The sequence below is a fragment of the Panthera onca genome, chromosome E1 (assembly GCF_046562875.1).
Source record: "Panthera onca isolate mPanOnc1 chromosome E1, mPanOnc1 haplotype 2, whole genome shotgun sequence".
Taxonomy (NCBI): domain Eukaryota; kingdom Metazoa; phylum Chordata; class Mammalia; order Carnivora; family Felidae; genus Panthera; species Panthera onca.
Genome location: NC_138352.1, coordinates 56,459,210 through 56,476,539, shown reverse-complemented (window position 1 = coordinate 56,476,539; position 17,330 = coordinate 56,459,210). Strand labels below are relative to the sequence as shown.

General features: G+C 41.7%; 1 long non-coding RNA gene across 6 annotated transcripts in view; it reads right to left on the bottom strand.

Annotated features, from left to right (window-relative positions):
• The window catches only part of LOC132687672 (uncharacterized), a 151,884-nt gene that overhangs the window by 120,996 nt on the left and 13,558 nt on the right, over positions 1–17,330 (bottom strand). For all 6 annotated transcript variants that reach the window (XR_013551966.2, XR_013551967.2, XR_013551965.2 and 3 more), the window contains one exon: positions 12,669–12,707. This is a non-coding gene — a long non-coding RNA (uncharacterized LOC132687672). The remainder of the gene's footprint in view (positions 1–12,668; positions 12,708–17,330) is intronic.

Genomic DNA, 17,330 nt, shown 5'->3' with positions numbered 1-17,330 from the left:
AATGAATTTCACTTACTCCTTAAATCTTACTTAAATAATTATGATATCAGGGACTAAAACACCATTAAGATGTTGTTTGCATTTTATTGAGAATTTTGTTGAATTAAATTAATATTTCCAGAGAACCTTTAAGATACTTGACACTTTGTGGGAACGTAACTTTTTTATCTAAAATGCACAAATTCTCACTTGGTAATTTCACAAGGCCTATTTATATCAATCATATTGCTCAACAGACAGTATCTGATGACTCAGTAGAAAGTGATCTTCAGTTTCAATAAAGCAGTCCTTTAATTAATGATGCTTTTTTTTTTTTTAAGGAAATTAACCTGAGGACTTTTTCCCATATATCTAAAGAGTCCCAGGAGTTGTTTTCACAAAATAGAGTACCTCGGTTTCTATGAAGTCTTTAAAAGTTGAAACAAAACAAAACAAAACTGTGTCCATTAAAATTCACTTACAGAAGTAGCCTCAGACTTCTTATTCATCAGTAGAGTGTGCTTTATAAACAGGCAATCAATTCACTACAGATACAAAACTGAGTTAACTTAAAGCAACTAATGGAAGATAGATTAGCTTTCCATGAAAAAACTGAGACTAAAACCTTAATACTCCCGGCAGTCTAGACCAAAACAGAATGTGTTCCTCCTTCATTAATCAAGGTGCTTTATCTAAAGTAGATTTTTCCCCTCAATCAAATATTTACTGGGCATTACAGAAGTAGCTGTGAGCAAACATAGACATATATGCAAATAACATTACCTTGAGGTATAAAGACACCTGCCTAGACCAGAAAGAAAATGCAGATGAGGTGCTACAGAAGTTTGGCGGAGGAAGAGAATACATTGGGCTGGAGCACGAGGACCAGGGCCACTCTTACGGCACAAAAAGCATTTGGGCAGAGACTTGATGGACATACAAAATCTCAATGTTGGGGCGCCTGGGTGGCTCAGTCGGTTAAGCGTCCGACTTCGGCTCAGGTCATGATCTCACAGTCTGTGAGTTCAAGCCCCGCGTCAGGCTCTGTGCTGACAGCTCAGAGCCTGGAGCCTGTTTCAGATTCTGTGTCTCCCTCTCTCTCTGCCCCTCCCCTGTTCACGCTCTGTCTCTCTCTGTCTCAAAAATAAATAAACATTAAAAATTTTTTTTTTTTTTAAAAAGAGAAAAAAAATAAAATCTCAATGTATGGTGTTAAATGGAAGTGGGTAGGCAGAACAGAACCAAAGAACATGGGATGCTTTCTTGGAATGCTTTCCCACAAGATTAAGTGACCTTCTTCTGAGAACCCTATATTCTTTGACCGTGGTGGTCTGAGCTTTGTTTATAGAAGATGAGTTTGCGTGTCTGATTCCTGTTCAAAGGCAGGGCCGTGTATTATTGGCCATCCAGAAATACATTCCCAGCACTTAATATAGCATCTCACAGAATGTAGGTATACCAAATACATGTTGGTTGAAGTGATGTTTAGAAACATCGCATTCAGGGGGCGCCTGGGTGGCTCAGTTGGTTAAGTGTCCAACTCTTGGTTTCGGCTCAGGTTATGATCTCATGGTTTGTGAGTTTGAGCCCCACATCAGGCTCTGCACTGACAGCATGGAGCCTGCTTAGGATTTTCTCTTTCTCCCTCTCTCACTGCCCTCCCCCACTCGTGCTCTCTCTCAAAATAAATAAACTTTAAAAAGGAAAATAAAATAAGAGAAAATAAAATAAAATGAAACACCACATTCAGTTTATACATTGTCAAGATGATTGAAAAATTCAGGGGAAAAGACTGGCTGAAATCCAATGAAAACTATTAGTCAAGCCCATCATTTGGCACAGTTTAAAATAAAACATATGTTGACTGAATTTTTCATTTTGGCATCAATTATGCTGTCACACAAGTATGGCTCTAGTTTATGAGTCACTCAAAATTATTTAAGCTGGGAATAATAATACAGTGTATTTTAATCACTATATTACAGAAGTGAGGCCATAGGAAAACAAAGTCAACAATACTGCAAAGTGCCCACTGATCAATTTTTGTTAGGAAGAATGTCCCAGTCAGGAGTGCTATAACAGCAACACCTAACAATTGAACAACCCAGAAGAAAAAATATGAATTGTCAGGGAAATTCTGCTTCGAGTGAAATAAAAATCCAATGCGTATTATTAGGTTTTGCAATAGCTCATGTTGTAATACTGAATTGTGATTTTAACTGAAGGAGGAAGATAATTATAGCTTAGGAGCCAACTAGCTAATCAACACCATAATCAGAAATGTCTAAAGTGACAAACCTTGGCCCCACACCAAGAGGGTGAACCCAAAATGTAAGTGAAACAAGTTTCCATTACAAATATGTTGTACAAATATGTACAAATATGCTCAATACCTGAGCCATCTTGAAACCCAGGTGGGGGACAGGGGGAGGTGAGGGTGTTATATTACTAATGACTAATTACTAAATTTAAATAATTTCTATATTTAATAGGAAAACAAGAAATTCTGTGCTGGATTCTATCTCTGGAAGCACTATTATGCTGGAGACTGATGCAATGGAATAAAACACAGTTAGCATGCATTCCTTAAAAAAATAATCCTTTAACTAACACTAGACACCAAAAAAACCAGAAGAAGTTTGATCAGTCCTACAGATTTAGAAGTGATTCAAGTAATGGCAACCTAGATGATAATGGAAATGAAAACCATGTCCTTCAAGGAGCAATTGAATGAACGGTGACGACTCAGCTTAGAAAATAAAAGATTTAGGAGGGTAGAGTAACACTCTTCAAATATCCAAGAGACTCCAAAGGTAAGCTCTATGTTGGCAGAGGGCAAGCTATATTCTCTGTGGCAGACTTCAGCTCAACATAATGAGAGAGTTTTTAGTAGTTAGGGCAGCTCAGAAATGGAATGCCCGGTGAGATAATGAGCTACACTTCACTAGAAACATTTGAGTACAGATGGGAGATCTTTGATTAAGGGAGTTCTGCTTGGTGTTGAGTATCATTAACAAGAGAAGCAAGAAGGAAACTAATATTTTTGAGTACCTTCCATTTGCAAGACACTTTGCACATGTCATCTACATTGGCAGTCTCAAACTTGCAAATTGTATGTTACTTCTCAGATGAGGACGCTAAGGCCCAGAGATGTTAAGTAACTCATCACACACCCAGTAAGAGGCAAAGTGAGGACTTGAACTCTGGGGAAAAACATCTAAGGTCCCTCACAAATTCTGTCCTGGTTGACACCTTGATGGTGAATGTGACAGTGGTCTAGATAATTCCATTCTGATAATTCCTGTCCATCTATCTAGTCTGGTATTATTTCCATCAGAGTATCTAGAGACTTCTGGTCAGACAACATATTAGCTTTCCCCCATGACGTCAAACTCAAAAACTAAGCCACCTCTTAGATCCTTTCCAGGTGAATTCTGGAATTTGATGACCAGAATGCTGAAGAGCTCATCTAAACTAGAAAGGGCAGAGAGTTTTAGCTCACATGGATCCAATCTAGGTGACTGATTGTGGCTTCTTGGATTAAGGTCATTAATAAGAGTTCCAAAGCCAGTGCAGGTTCAGCAGGAAGGAGTGTTGTTTTCGATTAGTAATGTCTGCCATGGCTATAGGACAGAAGAGCGGCAGCAAGAATATTTTGTGTCTATCATCTCTAATCTACACATTTCCTAAGCCTTTTTCTATTTTTCATCATAAATTCTTGAGTGGATACAAGCTCCATGTTATTTTACCAACTGTTGAAAGTAATGTTTCCTGCTATTATTCCTAAAACCACTAGTGGAGGGTTCAGGAATACATAATGAGGCAGACAGAGGCCACCCGCAAGACTGATTATCAACGAGCTTCCTTAAAAATATAAATTAGAACTACGGAAAGCTTACCGTCGTCCAGAATCTGTTCCTTTCAGCCTTTCATGTCCAGAAACTGGACTTCACCAGTATAGTCAGAGGTAACGTGGAATTTCATGAAGGCTTACAACAACTGAATTCGCACAATACTAATGTACAGATTAGAATGCCAGACAATTAGGCAACAATAAGCAACATGTCTTTCCAGGTGTTCAAGGCCTCTTTCAGAACACTCACTTTCCTGCTATAGGTATACCTGACAGGGTGAAACAGGAATTAGGAAATTGCTGCGTAAGCTCAGAACTCAAGAAGTTACTAGAAGACTTGAGGGACATTTCCTCTGGATCTCACTGAGGCCAGGTAAGATATCTCTGCTACTCATTAGGCAACTCCCCTATAGTGGCTGTATTGACTGTGTGCCCAAATTCAGCACTGCTCTCCCTAAGATGAGGCCAAAAGAACCTTCTTTGAATCCCCCTTTTATATTTCCTGCTGACCACACTCCTTACCCAGTTGTTGGCCCTGAGAAATATATATTTTGGTTTTATTAGTTCAGTTAGGAAGGCAACTATATTTCCTTTTCTCCCAAGTTCATGGGGATACTTCACTGTCACATCCATATTTACAGCTGTGACTACCTCTTTCAAGTATCAAAGGGCAACCCCTTGGTTCACTGTACATAAGAATGAAGCCTTATCATTTTAAAAGTACAAAGGAGAATGATACCTTCCAGGCTCCGTGCACATTTGCCACAGTGACTCTTCTAAAACATAGAATTTTTTCAGTCATGTTTTTAATGATACCACAGATCTGTTCTTTAAAAGTTCTTGGTGATGAGGTTTAAATTAATCATCCAACAGGTCATTTCCTATACCAATGAGGCTGCCCTGTGTCTTGGATCACTATTTCTTTTTCAAATTTTTTTAATGTTTATTTTTGAGAGAGAGAGACAGAGCGTGAGCAGGGAAAGGGGAAAGGACAGAGAGCGAGGGAGACACAGAATCCGAAGCAGGCTCCAGGCTCTGACCTGTCAGCACAGAGCCCAACGTGGGGCTCAAACTCACAAACCGTGAGATCATGAACTGAGCTAAAGTTGGACACAACCGACTGAGCCACCCAGGCACCCCCTTCTTGGATCACTATTCTTTCTTTCTTTCTTTCATTAAGTGTTTTATTTTAATTCCAGTAGAGTTAACATACAATGTTCTATGAGTTTCAGGTGTACAATACAGTGATTCAACAGGATCGCTATTATTTCCTTTTTTAAAAAAGTTTATTTATTTTGAGAGAGAGAGAGCACACGTGAGAGAGAGCACACAGGGAGGGGCAGAGAGAGAGAGGGACAGAGAGAGGATCCCAAGCAGGCTCCGCACTGATATCAAAGAGCCTGACACGAGGCTTGCCCTCATGAACCATGAGATCATGACCTGAGCTGAAATCAAGAGTCAAATCAGACGCTTAACCAACTGAGCCACCCAGGTGCCCTGGATCACTATCATTTCTGACTACTCGTTCCTTCCAGATACCTAAGTGCTACTTCACTTCTTGGTTCCCTGAGCGTTCTCCTTTTCTTGCTTTCCAAGAAGCCCTAAAGAGCTACCAAATTCTACTTGCTCCTGTTTTCAAGTGCATTCCACACCCAATAATCTTCAGTCCACCCTCGCTTCCTCCCTCACCATTCTTTTGTCTTCTATGCCCACTCGGGATGCTGCAGCAATACAAGACACAGATGGCTTTGTTCCATCTCTACCTTTTCTTCCCTAATGATGGGCAGTCTGGCTCTGGGCCCTGAATTGTCCAGGAAATCCTTGCTTTCAGATCTCTAAGGATCTTGTGGCAATATCATGGACATTGTTCTAGCCCTCATTTTCCCTGGAGATTTTCAAACTCAAGACATGGAAAAACCTTTGGGAGGTTCTAGAAACTCCACCAGGTGAATCATTTGTGCTTCAATCCATGCTGTGATTTCCTGGGGTTTCCTCACCATTCAGCCTTAACCTTCTGCTCTTCTCTCCCTTAAAAAACTCAGTTGTTCTCATGGCTTCAACTATCACCCCAATATGGATGCTACCTGGCTTTGTGCACTCTCCTCAATTCTTCTATTAATTTCTGTTTTAAAGGAAATTAACATTTTCCTTTAATTTCAGCACATGGTCATGTTATATAATCAACAAACTATAGGGGCGCCTGGGTGGCTCAGTCGGTTAAGCGGCTGACTTTGGCTCAGGTCATGATCCCGCGGTCCGTGAGTTCGAGCCCCGCGTCGGGCTCTGTGCTGACAGCTCAGAGCCTGGAGCCTGTTTCGGATTCTGTGTCTCCCCCTCTCTGACCCTCCCCTGTTCATGCTCTATCTCTCTCTGTCTCAAAAATAAACAAACAAACAAACAAACTATAAAGACTGAGAATATGTATGTATTTTAGTTAGGAACTTTGAGAGAACTCACTTCCCAGTACTTATATGGTCTTTTCAGAATCCCAAACAGCCAAATTGAAAAGTGACTTTGCAGTCCTAATCCTACTTGACATCTCTGAACTACTGAAATCCTCTATGTTGTTGACCACTCCACCTTCTTGAAATTCTCCTCTCCCTTGGCTTTCTTGAAACTTCTGTGTTCTAGTTCTCTCCTTTTTGAGTGTTACCTTTCAACCTCTTCTGTTTCTCCTTAAATATTACAGTTTCTCGGGGCGCCTGGGTGGCGCAGTCGGTTAAGCGTCCGACTTCAGCCAGGTCACGATCTCGCGGTCCGTGAGTTCGAGCCCCGCGTCAGGCTCTGGGCTGATGGCTCGGAGCCTGGAGCCTGTTTCCGATTCTGTGTCTCCCTCTCTCTCTGCCCCTCCCCCGTTCATGCTCTGTCTCTCTCGTCCCAAAAATAAATTAAAAACGTTGAAAAAAAAAATTAAAAAAAAATATTACAGTTTCTCAAAGCTTTATCCTTGGTCCTCATCTCTACGGATTCTATGAAATCTCATCCAGTTTCATGACTGCTCTTTTGCCAATAACTTCCAAACCTAGCCACAGTTTCTGAATCCCAGACCCACACTGCAACTGCCCTTGAAGTATCTGTACCTGGATGATGACAGGCGCTTCACCCCTAATCTTCCCCATCCTGAGCTCATTATCTTTCCCACAAGACCTGCTCCTCCTTTGCATTCCCACATCAGCTAATGGCATGTCTCAAAGTCCAAAACTGGAAACCTTCTGCCATTTGACACTCCCTCCTTCTCCTTCCTCACCCCAAAACTAAGCAATAACCAAATGCAACCATTTCTATCTTCTATCTTCCCATTCTTTCCACCCCACTGCTACTTTCTTGAAGCTCTCAATGTCTCTTCCCCTCCCCCCAGACTCTTGCAAATCCTCCTATCTCCTCTCCCTGCCTCCGGTTTCCCTGTGATCCATCTAGTACACGGGCAACAATGTTATCGTTCTTAAAATTAGGATCATGTTCGTCCCCTGCATAGCAACCTTTGTTGGTCCACCCCCTGACTATGGGACCAAGTCCAAATTCCTTAGCATGGTATTAAAGGCCCTTCCCCAACTGATTTCCAATCTTATCTCTTGGAAATCACTCATACAAACTTTATGCCCCAGCCAAACCAAATGTTTCAGTTCTTCAAATAGGTCATGCATATTTACACCTCCTGTATACCCACTCGTCCCTCCACCTTGAAATTCTCCCCCCACTCATTTTTTTACAAGTGGCATCTCCCTCTATCCTCAGGGGACTGGCTTCTCTTTCTTGGTGCTTCATATGTTGTACATAAATCTGTATTATTAAAATCATCCTATTTTGTAATTATTTGTGTCTTATCCCCTGCCCTCTGCCTCCCAAGATATGGTTTCTTTGAGAGCAAGGACCACATCTTACTTACCTTTGCATTTCAGAACCCCATACTTCTGGTATATAGTATATATTCAGTGAATAACTTGCACAAAAATGGGGAAGTCAGAGCCAAAGTGCCTGACCCTTCCCCACAGAAGGTGAAGGGAAAGGCCTAGAGGCAAAAAACAAAACAAACCAAAACAAAACCTCTTTACCTTCTTTTCTGCTTCAGCTGGTCTAACGGTCAGTTGTACTAACTGAAAGAATACAAAAAAGTCCTTTCTGCAGAATTTTTGTCACTACAAAGCCTGAAATTCCACTTAGGTAAAAGGTACATTTTTTTAATGTAAATAGTTTTGGTGAACGCCTCTCCACTCCTACCCACCTTTGTCAGTAAGTCACACCTTAGATGAATGAGACTAACCAGATGGTTATCCGACTGGTACCTATTCCCACAGCAGGGTTGAAAGCCTCGAAGCAAAGGAGGCCAAAACAGGAGAACAGAGCACGTCAAGGGAGGGCGAAGGAAGCTGGGGTGTGGCTCTACCATGCTAGGGAGCGCGGACACACAGCAGCTGGAGGGGGACGGCTGCCGGGAGGAAGTGGGCAGCAAAACCGAGATCCAAATTCAGTGATGGGAACTTTGGTAGGGACTTGTTCTTCTGGTCCTCCCCAGAGATGGGGGAAACACCCTCTCTCACATTCAGCAAAAGCAGCCCCACCTCTGAGGCAGGCTTGGCTTTTCAGGAGAAGAACTCACCTTCCATTGTTACTTCACTCCTGCTAACCCTTGTAACTCACCGAAGTATTGTTCCCACCCACTGCCCCCATTATCCTGCCTTTCATCTAGTGAGGAGGCGAGGAAGACAGGGGTGAGCCGGTTTCTGCAGTCCCAAAACATCTTCTATTATCCGAGAACTTCTCTTTCTTCCTACCTTGCTTGGGGCATCAAGCAGGGTTTCTAAGAGGAAGACTGGAAGAAAGAAGCCAGAGTGCTTCCACAGAACAAACGTAATGTGTATCCAGGAATGTTTTCAGTCCTGTGAAACCTGGATCAACAGACCTTAAAGAAACTAAAAGCCAAGAGCTGTCTGTGAGGATGCCCCACTCATACTGAATGTGACTTTTGTGGGGGCCTCCGTAAACTAGCCCTCCAAAGCACCCCGGTTCCTATCTTCCAAGCTCTGTTCCCTGCTTTCCTTTGATTCTACAATTTTTTTTTTATTTGTCTTGTGAGAGAAAGAGAGAGAGAGAGAGAGAGAGAGAAACAGTGAGCAGGGGAGGGGCAGAGAGAGAATCCCAAGCAGGCTCTGCTCCACGTCAGCAGAGAGCCTAACGCAGGGCTTGAACTCACAAACTGTGAGATTAGAACCTGAGCTGAAATCAAGAGTCAGAGGCTTAACTGACTGAGCCACCCAGGCACCCCGGTTTACTTTGATTCTAGAAGCCCTTGACACTCTTGCATTGAATTCCCCCGCTTAATGTGACCAGTCTGTTTCTGATCGCCATGCCTGCCTACACTGTGAACCCCACCTGGATCCTCCTGCACAGATGCTAACTCCATCCCCCACTCCCCACACTGTGTGCATACATCTCCCACTCCATACCAGTAAGCTCTGCTCTCCACCTAGTATTATGCTAAGTGTCAAGAAAGAAACATGAATAATGTATGGTCTCTACCTTCAAAGAGCCTATACTTTGATAAGCATGTATTTCATGGTATTGCAATTATTCACTTTCCCATTAATCTCCTGGAGGGTAAGGACTTTATATAAGCCTTACCAATCAATAGAATCTGAGCAGGAAAGAGCTGGAACACGCAAATTGGGAAAAACTGAGGAGAAGCTAATACAAGGACTACTTGCAGAAGTGTGGACACAGCGTACAGAAACCAGTAGCTATGGTTACTCCCATACCCAAAGAGACAAAGGAAAGTGACTCAGAAAGAGAAAGTCCTATAAAGAGGGTCCCCTTGAAAGGAGTTGTGGCTTTTTATGAAAGGCCACACCCAACCAGTAGAGGCCAGGGAAATAAATACCTCAAACTCATTCTCCTCCCTCTCTTCCCCCCATTTACTGATTGGGTCCCCACTATGCCAACTAATGAAAGCCAGGGGGCAGCAATCCTTCTGGAGGAGGAGAGCAGGAGGAGAAAGATGGCAAGTGGATCTGGAGGGGCAAATGGCTTTGTAGGGTCGGCACTCGGTACATGTTTGCTAAATTCGATTATCACTACCACATATACACAGACAATTTCTAGGTTCACTTTTCCCATTTTATTAGTTCTCAAGTAGCTACAGTAGTGTTTCAGTTGACAGTTTTCCTGATATGTTCAAGTGTTAACTCTCCCTCTCCGCTACGGAAATATATATACTAACATTAAAGAGACAATTATCCTAAAAAAAAAAAAAAGGCAATTGTCTTCAATCTAACTTCCCAATAATCAGTTCCACTCTGGACACCCTGATGAAGGCTGAGATTCTTCTGTCTTTCTGTGCATTTCCACCCCCTCCATTTAGTGCACGTAAGTGTAACAAAATCATGGGCCCTCGGGGTCTGAGACGCTGACACAGAGAAGGCCGAACAATCCCCATGCACTCTGGGGATAGAGTGCAATGAGGTGGAGATCATGGCACAAGGGAGTGGGGGTGGCACAGGGCTGCCACGTGCAGACATTTGGGATGCTGAGGACGGACAAGAAGATACGAAAAGAAGTGCCAGCAAGAAAGTCTGAAGGAGAGGTGACTTCCAGAAATTCAGAGCAGACTATGGGAGCAGAACTCTGAGAAATGGGCATGGAAGCAGGGAGAGTTCTGTGCATAGAGTAAGAACTAAGAAAGTTTGTGCCTTCTCTTCAGGCTACCCCTCCCCCCCCACTCCACACACATACATTCTGACAGATTAAATCACATGTTTGCTTCAAGGCTGCCCTTTTAAGTGTGAAACTGCTTTCAACAGATTTCTGCCCAAAATAACCTCTCTTCTCCTTACCAAGAACTGCAATTCCTATCACGGGAAACAATCTCTCCCTTCACAATTGAAGAACAAGTTCAGAATGCATATGCTAGAGCACCTGGAACAGCACGGTAAATAGGGCGCTCTATTTCTCTTTTTGTAAATGAACACTATCGTATCTCTTCCTTGGAAAAGGGAGTTAAAAGACGAGAAAGCCCATGGCTTCCGATGAAGGGCAGAGAGATTTCAACCCAGAGAAGGGTGAAGAAGGAAGAGAGTATAGACACCAATGACAAACACCAACAACCCCACAGTTGGGTGCAAAGGCACCCATGAGCAGTCCGAGATGTGTGTGGATATCCAAAATCAACGCATGCTCAGAAGCTGGACTTAGGAGGAACTCAGATCCAGAGGCATGCATGGTATCTGTCAAAAACCTAAGGCCCATAACTGTCCCATGAGCATCCCTGGCACATACTTGAGCATTCAGTAAGTATGGCTTAAGTGAATGTGTGACAGAAGTACGGTTATGAGTTTTAAAGACCACTCTGGACTAAAGTGAGGGAGCAGGGGGAAGAAGAGGGTAAGGGAGAGAACGAGCATTTATTGAGTGACTACTGTGTACCAGGCACTAATACTTGTTTCTCATTTGCTTTCCCAACATCTTCTGGAAGGTGTACAGATGAGGAAACTGAGACTCAAAGAAGATAAGTAACTTTTATCCAGGCTGGAAAACAGTGAACCAGGACTCTAACACCCATCTGTCTGACTCCAAAGCATATACACTACTCCACACAGACTCCCTGGAAAGAGACTGGTAGTTGGATTGCAAAGCTACACCAAAAAGAGAGACACCTGAGCTAGGCTCAAGAGCATGGGAATGATAGAAAATATAGGGTCAGAGGGAAACAAAGATTTTTCTGCGAGATGCATGCCTGCAGAGTTTCAATAAAAAATGACCATTCATCATGGTTCAAAACGCAGGGTCATGAAATGATCTGTTTTTCCCACCCTCACATAGTTTCCTGTCATATGTAGCCAACTCCCTGGGAGGCACCACTTGCACCTATATGGCCCATCAATCTCTAAATTAAGGAGTAGAGGGGCGCCTGGGTGGCTGTTGGTTAGCAAGCGTCCAACTTCGGCTCAGGTCATGATCTCACGGTTCAGGAGTTCGAGCCCTGTGTCGGGCTCTGTGCTGACAGCTCAGAGCCTGGAGCCTGCTTCAGATTCTGCGTCTCCCTCTCTCTCTGCCCCTCCCCCACTCACACCCTGTCTCTGTCTCTCAAAAATAAGTAAATAAACATTAAAAAAACCTTTAACTGGGGCGCCTGGGTGGCGCAGTCGGTTAAGCGTCCGACTTCAGCCAGGTCACGATCTCGCGGTCTGTGAGTTCGAGCCCCGCGTCAGGCTCTGGGCTGATGGCTCTGGGCTGATGGCTCGGAGCCTGGAGCCTGTTTCTGATTCTGTGTCTCCCTCTCTCTCTGCCCCTCCCCCGTTCATGCTCTGTCTCTCTCTGTCCCAAAAATAAATAAAAAACGTTGAAAAAAAAATTTAAAAAAAAAAAAAAAAAAAAACAACCTTTAACTAAGGGGTAGAGAGATTAAGCTGACCGCCCAAAAAACTATATATTTTTTAAAAACTGCTCATAAAAGATGATGTAATGTGATAGTGTTACATAACATAAAGCTCTACGATGGTCTCCACAATGCACTGAGGCTATACTTTGACCTCAGACTTCTGTTACATTTGCACACAATGGCTTATTCCTCTGGGCTCTGACAGCATAGCCACAGTGACTATGGGTCTGTTAAGGCCTCAGGGGAAGCTATGGCATTGTAGGGGGCTCACAGAGTTAGGGGGCCTTCTGGTGTACTTTCTGGTGTTGGGGTTGGGAGGCTGGGTGCTGGAACAGGGTAGAGTAGCATGAGTGCCGGACCCAATGGGAGCCATGTAAAATGCTGGTAGCTCTGATGATGGTGGCCTTCTTTCAAGTAACACAAGGGAAAACGTGTGGAATTTAAACCACGGGCATGATCTCCTACCTTGACAAGGTGCATCACCTGGAAAACACCAATGCTGACCTTGAATTAAAAATAAAAACATAGTATGAGAATTTTGGAAAAAAGAACATTGATGGTCAACCTCAAGACTATAGCAAATACTACACCACCATTGAGGACCTTAAAACTCAGATAAGTTGTCTTACGTATAAATAACTTTTCTTTCCTGGATAACATACATTATATCACATAAATTAATGCATTTAATTTAAACATAAAAATATCTGGGGGCACCTGGGTGGCTCAGTCAGTTAAGCGTCAGCCTTCAGCTCAGGTCACGATCCCACGGTTCACCAGTTCGAGCCCAACATCAGGCTCTGTGCTGACAGCTCAGATTCAGTCTCCCTCTCTATCTGCCCCTCCCCTACTTGTACTCTGTCTATCTCTGTCTCAAAAATAAACATTTAAAAAATTAAATAAATAAACATAAAAATATCTAATGTGCATAAAAATTAATATAAAATTTCCTGATGACACTCATTTGAAAGAGCATTTGACTTATTTTTCTTTATTTCAGAAGTTGTAAAAGAAAATATATTTAGCTGAAAAGTTCTATAACAATTCTAGAAAGGTTTGAACTTACTGTTTATATACTTTAGACAAATATAGTTATGATGGCATACACTTATAATTATTGAAACCTATGATGCATATAATCTTGACCTAACACTCTATATATTTTGTTGAATGATATGGTTCCTTTTCCTCTCTCAAAGGTCAACCCAATATTATTTTGGAAAAAGTCAACACTCTGCTTCAGATCAACAGTTCCAGGCTTACCATGGATGACATCAAGCTCAAGTTAAGCCAAAAAACACATAAAGGACTGATTGTTAAGAAAATATTTTTGCCCATTCACATTAATTACATTTAACAAGCAATTACCACAAAATTTACAATATAATTCTTTCATATTATTACATAGCCCAATATAATGACCTCTTTTAAAACACTTAGATTACAATAAATAATAGGCTACCTATCTGAAAACTCCCAGCTCTTGGAAATCTAACAGATGGCATAGGACTCTCAAATCATGGGTCAGAGACTCATTTTTACAAAAGTGCAGAAGGTCTCCAGTACTGCATTTGAAAGTGAGAATTTGGTTCCCTTCTTGGTCAAAGAGCAGAAGGTAGATTTTCAATCTTTTAAGACTTCAGGAACACCGGACCTACCATTTCCTGAACACCGAGGATGCGGTAGGCCCTGTGCTAAGCACTTTTGCACACATCAGTTCACTTAATCCTCACACTATTCCTATTTTAACAATGAGGAAACTAAGGTGTAGAGAAAATATTTGCCCAAGGTGACAGCTAAAAGTGGTGAACGTGCAATGGGAACCCTGGTCTTTACTCCAGAGTTGTGCTCTTTACCCTCCACTATGTGGAATGTTCTAGTACCACTAGATGAGGAGAATTCCATTACTAAGTTGTATTTGTTCTTCTAATTGTGCTTTGTCCACATACCACAATGGAGTTTCCCATTACCAGAGAGTCGAGGTGGATAGCATCAGCCTGAGAAGTTTTGGATGGGTTGTCCCCAAACAAGACTGATCTAGCGTTGAAAATGGAAACCTGATGGAGGAGCTGACTCACCTCCAAAAGAATCATGGAGGAGGCAAGGGTGGGGGGTCAGAGAGAGACTCATGAAGAATTAGGAATTGCATGAAATGTTAATCAAAAGCTTCAATATGTCAGCACTTGAAGATATGGTAGTGGTGGGTGTCATTAGAAGATTCCATTTCATAAAACACAGGTAAAATAACACAGACTGTAAAGTCAAGGTGTCTATAAGATTCTTCACACCTTGTTCCCTCTGCCTAGCCCTCTGATTTCAGGAAGGCCAACAGGGGCCTGGGTCACGAGAGGGGTCCTCACTAAATATGATGCTTTCTAAGATCAGCATCATAAAGCATTGTGCTAGAAAGCACACTCAACTGGAAGCAAATAAGAAAAATAAGAGTCAGCAATGCTAGGTGGTAGGAATATGGAATTTCTTACATTATTATTTGTAACTTTCTGATCTTAATTCTCAGTGTTTTTTCAATATTCTGTAAATGTCTCAAAATTTTAAGGAAGACCACTGGCCTAAGAGTTAAAAGTCTTGGATTCAGGTTTGTGCTTTGTTTATTCATCATGACTTTGATGAGTTGTTACTCTCTGAGTCTCAATTTTTTGCTAGTTAAAAAATAACAACAGGGGCGCCTAGGTGGCTCAGTTGGTTAAGCATCTGATCTTGGCTCTGGTCATGATCTCACGGTTTGCGAGTTTGAGCCCCGCATCGGGCTCTGTGCAAACAGCTCAGAGTCTGGAGCCTGCTTCAGATTCTGTGTCTCCCCCTCTCTCTGCCCCTCCCATGCTCATGCTCTGTCTCTCTCTGTCTCTCAATAATAAATAAACATTAAAAAAAATTTTTTTAAATAAAATAACAACTCCCCTCTCTCCACCTCCCAGCAAAACTTTCCTCTCAGGGTGACAGTAAAGATCAAATGAATCACTTATATTAAGATACTTTGTAAAATATAAAAATATTATTATCTTAGAAAAATATTATCTTACATTGGTCCTGAATATTTGTGTAATCGGGTTGCCAAACAAAATAAATGGACACTCCATTAAATTAATTAAATCTCCATCAAATAAACAGTGAATAATATTTTATTATAAATACATCCCAAATACTGCAATGGGACATACTTACTCTAAAAAAGTATTCATTGTTTATCTGAAATTTACATTTACTTGGGCATTCTGTATTTTTATTTACTAAATCTGGTAACACTGGTAATTTTGTAATCTCATGGAAATTTTTTTAAACCTTAACAATGATTTCTAAAATCTACATTTCCAGTTTTATCTTTTTAATCTATTTGCATGATCATATCCCCGATGCAAAAACCAAGTAACCTGTGACATTTCAAATTATTTGATTTTGGATCAGTAAATGAAGGGAGACGTGTTAAGGTACCTCGTGTTGAAGTGTATGTCCCAGGAGTGGACCTGACTGCCCTACAGGGCCAGGTGAGGAGGCAGTAAAAGGTGTTCACAGAACAAAGCCAAGAAAGGCTGAGGCCTGGTTTATGAAAAGGTAAGTCTATCGCCACCAAAAAAATCATGGAATACCTAGCTGGTACAAAGTATTTGTACTTTTATTCCACTCTAAGGCTTCAGAGCAAAGAACTGAATGGGCACGCATTGGCTTCTGCTGACAAGTACCAACAGGAATAAGCCGGCTGAGCCACATCAAACTCTCCACACACTGGAATTAAAGCTTCAGGCCCAACCAGCTCTATGAAGAATGTTGCAACGTGTTGTTCTCAGAGTCCAAATTGTTATCCACATATGACAGTTACAAGACTGGTCACAGATTTCTCAAACTATTTTATGTCTCTAAGGAATCATCTCTTCATTGTAAAAACTAAAAGCGACTCTGTTTAAGGTTAAACAATAAAGGAACAGGGAGAGGAAGACACAGTGCCAAGAACGGTTTCTTTAAAATTACAAACTATGTTCTGTTTTTCTCCACTGCAATTTTTAATAAATCATCTTTCACTCTTATTTTCTATCCCTTCAGGAACAATCCTTTGGATTCAGTTTGACAGAAACTGAAAGTAACCAACTACTACGGTCAACTTTCACAAATTCAAGAAATGATGAGCAATCTGGAATTTCAAGTTCAACAAATCAGGACTCAAGTGGAGAGCCAGGATGTTGACTAGGAACAACTCCTGGGCTGAGATTCGACCAGTGAATGAAACTGAAAAGTACCATAAACTAATGAATGGCAAGTCTGGGTAAGAGATTAATTAATCCCCTAAAACCCTAGCCCTCTATTAAACACTCAGTTCTTTTTTATATGTATATTAAATATAATTTATTGTCAAATTGGTTTCCATACAACACCCAGTGCTCATCCCAACAGGTGCTCTCTTCAATGCCCATCAACCATTTTCCCCTCTCTCCCACCCCCCATCAACCTTCAGTTTGTTCTCAGTACTTAAGAGTCTTTATGGATTAAACACTCAGTTCTTAAACTGACAGTGTGTATGGGGTGGCCTGGGTGGTTCAGTCGGTTGGGCATCTGACTCTTGATTTCAGCTCAGGTCATGATCTCATGGTTTGTGGGTTCAAGCCCCTTATCAGGCTCCGCACTGACAGCATGGAGCCTGCTTGGAATTCTCTCTCTTCCTCTCTCTCTGTCCCTCCCCTGTTTTCTCTCTCTCTCTCTCTCTCTCTCTCTCTCTCTCTCTGTCTCTCAAAACAAATAAACATTTTTAAGTTTTAAGTAAGATAGCATGTATGTACTCAAGCCTAAAATATCAGGCCAAATAGCACTTGTCATAAAATAATTTACCATTGTGACTGACCCACTCCTACCCACTCAAATCCATTACCCTCAAAACATATCCATATTGCAAAGTGTTTGCAGAACATCTGTGAAAAGAACATATTGAATCATCTAAACAAAAAGGAATATTCTTCAAATCTGCTTCCTTTTAAAATTCCATTTAGCTCATTTGTTAGTAGGAAATGTAAGCCTATCCTAAAACAGACTAGCTATAACAAAATGGTTCCCTACTCACCACTGTCATCTACATTTCTGGGACAGTCTTTGAAACCACAAAGCAGCATTTAATTAAACATC